Below are 12,499 nucleotides of genomic sequence, written 5' to 3'. Positions count from 1 at the left end.
TTGCCCGATGATGACATTAGGAAGGGTCCAAGAAGATCCATTCCAACTTGTTCAAATGGTGTAGCAGGTGGTTCTATGGGCTGGAGCAGGCCGGCCGTCTTCAGTGGTGGTCTTCTGCACTTTCGACATTTGCGACATGTCTTCACATATTGCTGCAAGGACGCCAGTAGCTTGGGCCAGCACTACTTCTGATGAATTCTGGCAATTGTCCGGCTGTCGCCCAAGTGACCAGACGATGGTTCATCATGACAAGCTTCTAGGATTTTGGGTTTGATTGCTAACTAAATGACGAGTAAGAACTTCTCTTTGTTATGCCTGAAGTTCCTTTTGTATAGCACATTTTCACGGAGACAGAATGAAGATAGTGTTCTCTTAAATACACGTGGGACCTGGCCGGCCCGCCCTTCGAGGTGTTCGATCAATGGGAGCAGTTCTGCGTCAGCTCGTTGATGCTCCGCAATATCTGAGGCTTCCATCACACAGGGAAGTGTCGAGTCGTCTTCTTCTGAAGGAGTAGAGTCAAGTGGCGAGCGTGATAAGATATCGGCATCATTGTGTTTTCGCCCAGACCAGTATGCAACAGTAATGTCGTATTTTTGCAGTCGGAGGCTCCATCCGGCAAGACGTCCCGACGGGTCTTTTAAGTTCGCCAGCCAGTAAAGTGAGTGGTGGTCGCTGACGGCACAAGACGGCCTTCCGTAGAGGTATTGTCTGAACTTTCTGATTGCCCATACCACTGCCAAACACTCTTTTTCTGTCGCGGAATAGTTTTTTCGGCTTTTGAGAGGGTTCGGCAGGGGTAGGCTATCACTTTTTCTTGTCCTTTTTGCCATTGTACGAGTACTGCGCCGAGACCAATATTGCTTGCGTATGTATGAAGTTCCGTGTCAGTGTCTCGTCGAAACGGGCAAGGATCGGCAGGCTTTGCAAACGTTGCGCTAATTCGTTGAAAGCTGTTTCTTGTTCTGCACCCCAAGCGAATGATTATTTGTCTTTTGTGAGTTTGTTTAGAGGTTCGGCGATTTTCGAGAAATGTTCCACAAATTGTCTGTAGTAAGTGCATCAGCCCGAAAATCGACGCACCTTTTTCTTGTCTCTGGGCTTTCGGAATCCTGCGACCGCCACAGTCTTGTCAAGATCAGGGCCAACACTTTCCGCGCTGATTACGTGTCCCATAAAACGAGGCTTGTCGGAGCCAAACTGGCACTTTTCTGGTTTGATTGTCAAGCCGGCTGACTGGATATCTTCAAGCACTGACCGCAGTCTCTATACGTGTTGGTCAAACGTCGGAGAAAATACCACAGCATCGTCCAAATAGACAAGGCATGACTGCCACTTGAGCCCCGTGAAGATACTGTCCATCGTGCGCTGGAATGTCGCTGGCGCACAACAGAGGCCGAAAGGCAGTGCTTTAAACTCGTACAAGCCATCCGGGGTTACGAAAGCGGTCTTTTCACGGTCTCTTTCATGCACTTCGATTTGCCAATATCCGCTTTTTAAGTCGAGCGAAGAGAAATATCTGGCGTGCCGTAGCCGATCCATTGTGTCATCAATACGCGGTAAGAGATATACATGCCGCTTGGTTACGCTGTTTAGTTTCCGGTAGTCTACACAGAATCTCAACGTGTTGTCTTTCTTTCTCACGAGAACTACCGGCGATGCCCACGGACTGCTAGATGGCTGAATGACATCATCCTGCAACATCTCCTGCACCTGGCTCTTTAAAACCGCTCGTTCTTTCGGCGAAACTCTGTAAGGGTGTTGATACACTGGCCTGGTTGTTTCCTCTGTTATAATCCTGTGCTTCACGATCTGCGTGCGACGTACTTTTGATGAGGTGGAAAAACATTCTGCAAATTCATCTATCAGGTCTTCCAAGATTTTCTTCTCGGCTGGCGATAGACTTCGGCTGATTGAAACTGATGTTCCAAGGTCATGCGTAGTTTCCGAAGTAGGCGGCTCTGAGACAATGGCACATAAGTCGGTAACTTCAGTAAAGCTGTGTAGAAAAGCGATGGTAGTGTCTTTTGCGACATGTTGAATTTCATTTCCGAAATTAGTGAGCAGTACGTTGGCAAGCCCACCCCGTCAGCGAATAATACCTCGAGCTATGCAAATACCTTTCTTTAGCAGCAGCTCGTTATTGCCATCCGCTATTCCTTCAGAGTCGACGAATGCGTCAATCCTTACGCCAACGAGGACGCTGCATTGTGGTGGCACGGTTACGTCGCCGTTGACAACACGCAACGCAGAGCTTCCCGTCTCCTCGTCTATGGCTAGCTTTGTCGAAAAAGAAATATTAGAATTCTGCAGGTTTATTATGGCGCCGTTATCTAGCAGAAAATTCATTCTGATTATTACGTCTCTCGAGCATTCTGGCAGAACTAGGAAATCAGCGACATAAGTGGCACCCTGAATGCCGATCCTGGTGGTGCATCTTCCCAGCGGTGTTATCAGATGGCTCTCAGCCTTGCGTATTTTAGGGGCGAAGCACCTTATAGCGGCACCCGTTCGTCCTTCGTAGTCTGTAACAAGTATAACATTTTTGCCTCCAAGGTGGTGCCGGTGAGAGACTTCTTCTGTGCGTTGTTGAACAATAAAAAATAGTGCTCAATGTACATGTCAATGGCTGCTAATGGGGAATGAGAGACAGGAGCATTCGGCTTTTAGTTAACGCGCAGGCTGCGATCACCATTAGCAGCCATTGGCATATACATTGAGCACTATCTGACAAGAAAGGGTTGCTACGTTATACTCGCTGGGTGTAACCTCCTTAGATTTAGAAAGGTTTAGCGAGCGTTGAGCCGCAGTGCCATGAATACAATGAACTTGTATATACCATGAATGAACTCGAGGTGGTTAAAATGGGAAGTAGATACGAAGCGCAAGCCGTAAGAAAGTAAAAGCCGAATTCTCCGCCTCTCATTTCCCATTAGCAGCCATTGGCATGTACATTGAGCACTATCTGACTGAAAAAGTTTGCTAGGTCATACTCGCTGGGCGTAACCTCTTTGGTTTTCGAAAGGTTTAGCGAGTAATCGGCCGCAGTACCATGAATACAGTGAACTAGTATATACCGTGAACTCGAGGTGGTTAAAGGTGGGAAGTGGACCCAAAGCGCAAGCCGTAAGAAAGTGTGCGTGTGCCACCTCTCGCTTAGTCCTTGGAATGTCCGCTAGATAGCGGTGCTTCTATATGGGGATTATATGATGAAAAGATGCGAGATGGTGGTACTTGGAGTGTTGAATAGATGAACGAATGGACACATAGACAGATGCATGGATGGACGCATGAACGGACGCAGGGGCGGCTGCATGGACGAACGCAGGGACGGACGCACGAACAGACGCACGCACGGACGGGCTGATGGACGCATGGACGGTCACACTGACGGACACATGGATGGACGGAAGCAAGAACGAATGGACGGACGAATTCTTCGCCCCACTCTCCATCATTGACTCCGTGGATATGCTGCCATTTTTTTGGTCCACTGCAAGGCGTCAAAACTTTCTTCAAATCATTTGCGATTTCATAGCTTACGACTAAATAATCGGCACCAGTATCAATCAATACGTTCAATTCCCGCTCGTTCATAGTAACACGCAAGTCTGAAGAAATTTTTTCTTTACTTATATTCGTCGTCATTTTCTGCTCGTCACTGCTTCGCTGGGGCCTTGACGATGGATCTTTGCTCTGTCGGATATCAGCAGCCTCTCCTCCCCAGGTCGCTGGCTTCAGTTTTCCTGACGCGGGCTCGTTGACCGATGGTTTCGTGAATTTGGTGGTGAGTTTGAACGTCGTGGACTTGGCGGTCAATAACGATTTGGTGCTGGTGACCTTGGCTGGTGCTGGAAGCTAGCGGCTGGAGATCCGTGCTTTGAAAGGCACTCCTCTACTTCTATAGCCCTTTCACCATTACGCGGGCATGGAGCATACACAGAAAACCCACGCAGACCGACTCTTCGGTATGGACAGTGTCGGTAAAGATGTCAAGCTTCTCCGCAGTGAAAACAGAGTGGTGTCCTGTCAGGTGTGCGCCACACATCGCTTTTCCGTGGTATCTGCTCTCCAAGAAAAGGTGGGCTGGTCGAAGCTGACTGGCGGGCACCAGGAGTCGCGAACGAGGCATTGTGGACGGCAGGTTTGCGTAAAGAGCCTGCGTACGTGGATACATGGCGCTCCTGCAGTGGTTGTTGAAGTCGAAGAGGTTGCACTTCTGGTTCCGGCTGAAGAATGGCTTGCCGAACTTCATCACGGATGACGGATGTGAGGGATGAAACTGTCGGCATGACTTGCGGTTGGAGAAGCCTACGAAGCTACTCTGTGACGATGGTACGCAGCAGCTCCCTCAGCGTCTAGTTGCTGCTGTCTCGCTTTGCCAAAAAGACGCCCACGGGCTCACTACCGGCATCCCGATTGTAGTGACGGGCACGCTGCTGCAGTGGTCTTTCTACGGTCGTGGCTTCTGTGCGGAATTCAGCAACGGTACGAGGAGGATTGCGAACCAGGCCTGCAAATAGGTCCTGTTTGACTCCACGCATCAAATGGCGCACTTTTTTTTTCTTCTGTCATGTTTGGATCGGCTCGTTTGAAGAGGCGAGACATGTTCTCGATATACATGCTGACACTCTCGTTCGTGCGTTGGTTTCTTGATTGAAGGAAATTTTCCGCCCTTTCTCGGCGATCCGTGCTGGCATACGCAGCAAACAACTGCTGCCGAAAGTCTTCCCACGTCGCTATTGCCCCTTCGTGGTTCTCAAACCATATTCTCGCTCCATCCTCCAACGCAAAGTACAAGCGGCCCAATTTCCTCGCCTCATCCAAGGCATCGGTCCTTGCGACCCGCTCGAAATGCTCCAGCCAGTCTTCCACATCTTCGTGCGTGTCACCGTGGAAGAGTTCAGGTGAGCACGAGCGAGACACGATGATTTCAGATGTTGATGCTGAATTGGCTATTTCTCTGAGATTGGCGGTTACCGCTGCCCGTGTTGCTTGCGTAGTGAGGAGTGGTCCGAATTCAGGTGACTTACCTCCGAGGCGGCGACTTGAACGCTGGTGTACTGGAGTAAGTTCGCCAGGCTCCAATCGCTGTGGGTCAGGGCTTCTTTCTCTTGCGCCAAGGGGACTTCCAATCATACCCCGCACCTCCACCAGAATGTCACGTAATACAATAGGGGGAACACACAATGATTTATTGAGGGCGAACTTGTGCCCAGAAAAGTAGCTATGTCACAAAGAAGAGTCTGCTAATAGTGTTCCGCCTACGTGTCCCTTTCTGAACAACTACTCCATCAGTCTTCCCGGCTCGTGCTCTTACACCAGAGGCATGTGCTGCTCTGCCCAAGACGCGTGGGCAGGCGCGAGGCACATTACACGCCCACATAGCATCTCGTTGGTTGCGAGGCACTGCAGGCGCCCACATAGCGTCTCGTTGGTTGCGAGGCACTGTAGACGCTCACATAGCGTCTCGTTAGTTGCGAGACACTGTAGACGCTCACATGGCGTCCCGTTGGTCCTATTTGTAAAATAATTAGTAGAAGCAATCTCTGTGGCAATATGAAGCGCTGATGCTTGCGAAGATGCCCGCCCTGGACACTGCTACATAAATCAACTTCAGTGTATGGCAATTAACTAACCACATCTGTGACGTCAATGAGGGTGGCGATTTGGGCTTGTTGGTATGGTTGCATGATGATGGATGGTAGCGCAGACAACGAACACGGACAAGAGAAGGCACATAGACACAACACAGCGCTGTGTTGTGTCTATGTGCCTTCTCTTGTCCGTGTTCGTTGTCTGCGCTACCATCCATCATCACATCTGTGACGTTTACCCCACGTGACGGCTTTATCAAAATAGTACATATTTAAAGTTTATAAATTTGGGTAGGCTGCACTGAAACCACTTTTAACGTTTCACGAAGTTTAGTGTCTATTTGAAAAGTGGTTCTGAGACCTGGCATAACTCTGTGATAAAATGCTTCATCGGCACCCAGAATGCTTGGGTCTGACTCCAGCTGGGACTCGTCGGATCGACGCTACTGACGTCGAGTGATTCTTAACACTCACGCGTGAATATTGTCCATGTGTGTTCTCGCCGTTCCTGAGAAGATACCAAGTGTCAATCACCTGTGTCACATACCCGCATACCAGCGGCACATACCAGCCCATGGGTATGTGCCACTGTCTGGCGGGAAGTGTTTGTCAACGTGCACGACGGGATTGTGGCATCATTCATGTCTTGACAAGCAAGTCGTATTCGTCAATACATCTTACCCTCTCATGCTATTTTTTGTTGATGCCAAATAAATGAGGTGACCAGGAGAGCCTCCAAAACATAAGCTGTGAGAAAGAAAATAATTACGCTCATAATCACCGACGTTCGCTAAGAAATGCCTCGCATTTAATATCAACAATGACCCAAAAGACGCTGGCAAAAATACCACATTTTAAAGTTTACTTGCATATCGAGTGGAACGTAATTGGAAGCTATACATTGTTGCCACTTTAAGGCACACGGCTTTTCTACTGCTGTGTGCGTGCAGCAGACGACACGAGCTAGGTATCCTGACGCAATGCGCGCGACGAAAGTTACTGTATATGCTAAAAGGTAGCATATTTAGTAACTCTACGCGCGACGGCAGAATTTTGCCCCCCGACCGCCCTGCGCATGAGCGATACTTCTCGCTGCCGCCGCTTAACGGCGCTGGGAGGTCCGAAAGCATAGGCAGCCTACATGAACGGCCGTTTTTAGGGTGTAGACATCTTAATCAGTGCCTTCAAGAAACTCAGCCAAAACCAGCGGGCAACGGGGCACGCTGTTGCCAGCTTCCACCAAATTCAGCATAGTTTTCTGTGCGCCGCCATTTTGAAGCCAGCCGCCGCTCCCTCCAGCTACGCGAAGTACGGCGACACAAAAAGGAGCCGACCTTGTGACGTCATCATGAAGTCAGAGAGCTCCTAAATTTGTGCTAGAATTTAATTCAGCTGGACTATTCAGCATTATTGTAGGGAGGCGACCGAGCATGTATACCTACGGACGGTGTCGGTGCCCAGCCCTTGTAACAACACACAACACCTGGGCTTTTGACAACGGCTGTTCTCAGGGTCGTGTAAGCGACCCAGTTCTCAAAGTGAGCGCACGAAGAAATTCGCAGCCCACACACAAACACTTGCGACATAATACTGAGGTTACGCTGACACGAACGCAAGCGTGGCAACAGCTCAGAATAGCGAGCGCGTCTCCGTACGAACGCGCGGACGCGTCCCGTTTGTGGGCTTCCTACTCGCAATGCGTGGACGCAGCAACGACAACTTCGGTTATCTACTCATTCGCGAACACTGCGAAACACATATACGTGTGCCGCAGGAAAAAACAGTGAACGAAATACGCAGTGCTCACAGAGCAAATACGAGACGCACTGGTGGGCCCTCAGCCGTCTCGCTTCACTTGAGCCAGCCGTAGTTGTCGTCGGCCAGGGCTCGCTGGGAAGCGGAACATTCGCACCCCCTTTCTGTAGTGGTTAGTGCAGAGCGGTACGCAGCATCCAGGCATTCTAAGGCTTCACCGGCAGCGTTTAACACGCTACCGCAACGTTCGACGCCGTATTATTGAGAACTAAACACAACCGGGCGTAGACGCAGTGCGGGCACCAAGATGGGGCGACAGCACGGCGTTGCTGTCTGGCAACATTGTGTTTTGGCGGGCGGCGGTGCGTTGGCGGCATGTAGTGGGTCAAAGGCTGACATCACCCTAAAAACGGCCGTTCAAGTAGGCTCCCTACGAAAGCATCAGTGGTGCATAGGTGGGTGGTTTTCGACGAGACAGAATTCACTTCAATGGGCGGCTAAGTCATGAGGTGGGTTGGCGACTTTCAGGACGCGCAGTAGCTTTTTTGTAGGGCAAGAGTGTCCTTCGGGGTGCAGGATAGCTAGTAACGAAGAAAAAAACAGGGAGACTCTTTGACAGGTGGTATGGACAGATACGATTCCAAAGGGGCACCAGTATCTAAGATAGGTAGAGTCCGGGCCAGAAATATACGTAGCCACGAGCACTGAGCCAATTCATACGTAGGGTATATTAACATCTAGGGTGGTAGGAACAGGCTTAAGTGGGAAGAGATAGAAGAACAGCTAAGGGAGGAGAGGCCGATGGTATACGGTTTCGTAGAAACACATCTCAGGGACATGGAACAACCTACTAACTATGCGGACTACGCGTGGGAATATTGTAATCGAACAGAAGGCAGCAGAAGGGGTGGTGGTATTGGGGCATTCATTAATAAAAGTACACACTGGCAAAAGGGTCAAGCAGGAGTGCAAGGGACATTTATGGCTAAAAGGAAAAGTGGCAGGGCAAATGATACTCCTTGGTTTCGTGTATACTTGTGGACGGGAGCAAAGGCTAGAGAGGAAAACCAGGCAATAGTCGAGTGTATATCAAAGGACAATCAGAAGTTAAGGGGAAAGTGCGAGATTATTATACTAGGAGATATGAATGCACATAAAGAAGATATAGTTGGGTATACCAATCCGACAGGCAAAATGATCATGGATATGTGTCAAAGGCTTGATTTGATCATTTGCAACAGTACCAAGAAGTGTGAAAGGCAAATAACATGGGAGGTAGGAAGGCTGCAGTCGACGATAGATTACGCACTGATGTCCTATAGGTTGTATGATAAGCTCAGGGGAATGCACATAAATGAAGGTGGCTCCAGAAGTCTGGGTAGTAATCACAAACCTATCAAGCTAAGTTTTTGAAGAGCAGGGAAAGTGGGAAGGCGACAAGATCAGCAAATACAGGAAAATTTTTATTCATATAAGCAAATAGAAATAGCCACTAAACAAACTGAGAAAGTAATAACTCAGGATATTAAAACAGTGTGGACATACACGAATTTAATAAGACTGTTTGAGCTAGAGCATGCTAAGGCACGTGACAAGTCACCCCAGAAAAGAAGACACAAACCCAAAAGTTGGTGCGATGAGGAAATTAAGAGAGCCATAGCAAAATGTCAGGAAGCCTCTAGGGAACACAGACATGCTAAGCATCGGGGTGAACCGACAGATGATGTTGAAAGAAAATGGGAAATCTTTCTAAGCTGTAGAAGGGATGCATCCCTTATGATGAATGAAAAGATTAAAAGAAAGGGTGCCCAGTGGCTGGCAGAAGTACATAAAAAAGATAAAAGGTCAGCTGCGAAATTTTGGAGCCATATAAACTACCTAAGATATGAGATGAGCCTAGAGCAGAGGTTTATACCTACAGCTCAAGGTGCTAGGCTAGGAGGGGACAAGCTATTGAATACATGAGAACAATGGTGACAGGAAAATTACAACAAAGAAGTGCTTTATGCACCAAAATAGACAAGGTTGAATCAAGTGGTGCAGTGGCTTCATTTTCACAACGAGAGTGGGAAAGTGCTGAAAAGAGCGTTCCTATAGTAGTACATCAACAGGCCCAGATGGCATTCCAAATATGTTGATAAAGACATTGGGTCCGAAAGCTAAGCAGACTTTGAGAGAGGCAGTGAGCAAAATAATAATCGATGATGAAATCCCCGATGGATGAAAACTCAGCAGGATGAGCATGATCTATAAAGGAAAGGGGACAAAGCTGACATAATCCACTACCGTCTTATAACAGTGACATCAGTGGTCTACAGGCTGGCGATGCAGATTATAAAGGAAAGACTGCAGGCATAAATAGAGGATTAAGAGGTGCTGGGGGAACTGCAGAATGAGTTTCGGAATCACAGGAGGCTGGAAAACAATCTTTTCTTACTGACGCAGTGCATCGAAATAGCAGAAAAGGAACACAGGCCCCTGTAGCTAGCATTTCCGGATATCAAACTGCGGGGAATACTGGACACACAAGGCGTGGAAGTTGTAGTCACTAATCTCTAAAGGATATCTAAAAACGTTAAGGTAATTAAAAAGTGGGAAAAACAGGTATCCAAGCCTGCAGAGGTAAAACGGGGGCTAAGGCAGGGGTGTCCCCTGTGACCTTTATTATTCATGTTGTACCTAGAAGGATTAGAGGCGAAATTAGAGGGAAGTGGGCTGGGCTTCAACCTCTCTTTCGTTAAACAAGGAAAAACCATTGAACAGGCACTACCAGCAGGCCGACAACAAGGAAGATTTGCAGAGATTGGTGGTCATCTGCGGTAATGAGGATGATAGCTTAGATTTAGGATTCAGTAAGGAAAAATCAGCAGTAATGATTTTTAATGACAATGAACGTAGTGAGCTTAGAATAGAGGAGGTCACGCTGGAGATAAAAGATAATCACAAATATTTGGGCGTATGGATAAGCAATGGGGCCGAGAACCTAAGGCAACACGAAATATACGTGTCGTCTAAACGTAACAGGAATGCAGCGGTAATGAAAAACAGGGCACTGTGGAATTACAATAGGTATGATGTTGTGAGAGGAATATGGAAAGGGGTCATAGTTCCTGGTTTGACGTTCGGCAATGCGGTCTTGTGCATGAGATCAGAAGTTCAAGCAAGATTAGAAATTAAGCAACGTGGAATAGGTAGGCTTGCCTTAGAAGCTCACGGGAATACACCAAATCATGGAGTACGAGGTGGTATGGGATGGACATCATTTGAGGGCAGGGAAGCTAGCATCAAGATAAAATTTGAGAAGGGATTGAGAGAAATTGGGGAGAAGCGTTGGGCTAGGAAGGTATTCATCTACTTGTACATGAAGATTTAGATACAAAATGGGGAAAGCGAACCAGAAAATTGACTGTTAAATACTTAGAAAACAGCAGGTGGCCAAACCAAAATGAACTATCTGGTAAAAGAAGGTGAAGGAAGCTGAGACCGACATGTGTAGAATTGGCAGGATTAACAAGTCCGCACTAGAGATCGATCGAACTTTTAGGCAGGAAATTGCCAAGCAAAGGATCTCTGATAATACTCGGGGTAGTTTTCTACTGTTTGAGGCCAGGACGGGAGTATTGCGAACCAAGACATATCGGGTCAAATATGAGTGGGTAGACACGGTATGCACCCCATGTGGAGTGGAGGAAGAAACGGCCGAACACTTGATAAATGTTCTGTAAAGGGCTTCAGCCTATAGTTCAGAATGATGGCGCAGAGTTCTTCAAAGCACTCGGGTTTAGGGACAGTGAGGGCAAAATAGACCTTATGCGTGTAGAATTAACTAGAAGGAGGTTATCTGATTTGTGGCTAAAGTCAAGGCACGAGTGAAAATAAACCATTTACTGCAAAGTACGAATCCTCAGCCTCGCTACTTAAGGGAAAAAATAAATCTAGTTTTTGGTTCATTAAGTATTACGGCTTGGTGGCACAAGCCACCGCCGGATCTAAAGGGTTCAGCCATATACATCCATCCAGCCAGCCACGCGCTGCCATGTTCATTGTCAAAAAGGCTGTGACTGTACACGTGTGTGCGTCTGCGTGATACTGAAGTTGAGCCGTTTTTTGCGCCCACCATGTGTTATCACGTTTGATTGTGCCGTATATGTGTGCAGCCATTGCACAAAATGGAAGGGTGACGAGCAAGAAAACACGAAAGCAGTGAAATTTTATTCTTTGCCGAACGTTATTCGCGGGTACACGCAAAGAATCACGAAAATAAAAAAAAGCACAAAGCACAGTAAGTACAGCCAGTTTCAATGCTTTGGCCGACACGTCTGCGAAAAGCACAATAAAGCAGGGTACCCAACGTTAGTTTATTCATATTAATACATGCTCGGTACTCTGTGAGCTTAAAAGAGAGGCACACGTTTTTGTTTTTCTCGCTAAATTGACCTGGCTCAGTACACTTGCATCAAAGCACAGGTGGCTTGTAAGTTTGGTCTAGTGAATAATTAAATGATCCTGATACATTTTTTTTCATTGATCAAAGCTGTAGGTGAACCAACCACTTAGAAATTTCAGTCTCATGCACGTGCACTTTACCACCACCTCATCTGTCCCATGCAACGGTGTTTTCAAGTGCAAGTTCGTAAGTTCTGTTGTCGAAGGGATATGTGACAATAAAGAGGTTTAAACTTAGCGTGTGATCCGCAAACACCTCAGATCTAAACAATTGACTTTCTCAAACCTTATTACTCTTCCGTACTCGACAATTACACCTCATCGTTTGAACAATTTGAGTGCTGTAGCAAATTTTGCCATCTTTCTTAAGTTTTGTAACATTGTCTGGGAATGTCTATCAAAGTATGTGCCTCAAAAATGTTATACATGAGAAAAATGTAATACATAATCCATGCTTGTCGACCTAATGTACTAAAAACTAAGTTTGAAAGAGGCTAAAAACTACTACTTTAACAGCGCCTTCGCTACACTAATAAAAAAAGTGCCGCCATATCCACGAAGTGAATGATGATGAGTAGGCGAAGCTCCGGAGGTAAACCTGGTAAACTATGAATCCTCCGTACATTTTGTCCGCTCGGTTTAATTACAATGCCCCCCTAGCGTACGTCACCGCACTAAATAGAACGATTACCTTCCACCAA

The 12,499-nt window shown here is 47.3% G+C and overlaps 1 protein-coding gene across 3 annotated transcripts in view; it reads left to right on the top strand.

Annotated features, from left to right (window-relative positions):
• The first annotated feature begins 580 nt into the window (after positions 1-580).
• The window catches only part of LOC119185199 (longicornsin), a 312,194-nt gene continuing 300,275 nt past the window's right edge, over positions 581-12,499 (top strand). For all 3 annotated transcript variants that reach the window (XM_075872494.1, XM_075872493.1, XM_075872496.1), the window contains exon 1: positions 581-704. The gene's annotated coding sequence lies outside the window, so the exon portion shown is untranslated. The remainder of the gene's footprint in view (positions 705-12,499) is intronic.

The sequence above is a fragment of the Rhipicephalus microplus genome, chromosome 8 (genome assembly GCF_043290135.1).
Source record: "Rhipicephalus microplus isolate Deutch F79 chromosome 8, USDA_Rmic, whole genome shotgun sequence".
Classification (NCBI taxonomy): domain Eukaryota; kingdom Metazoa; phylum Arthropoda; class Arachnida; order Ixodida; family Ixodidae; genus Rhipicephalus; species Rhipicephalus microplus.
This window is presented reverse-complemented; position numbering and strand designations above follow the sequence as displayed.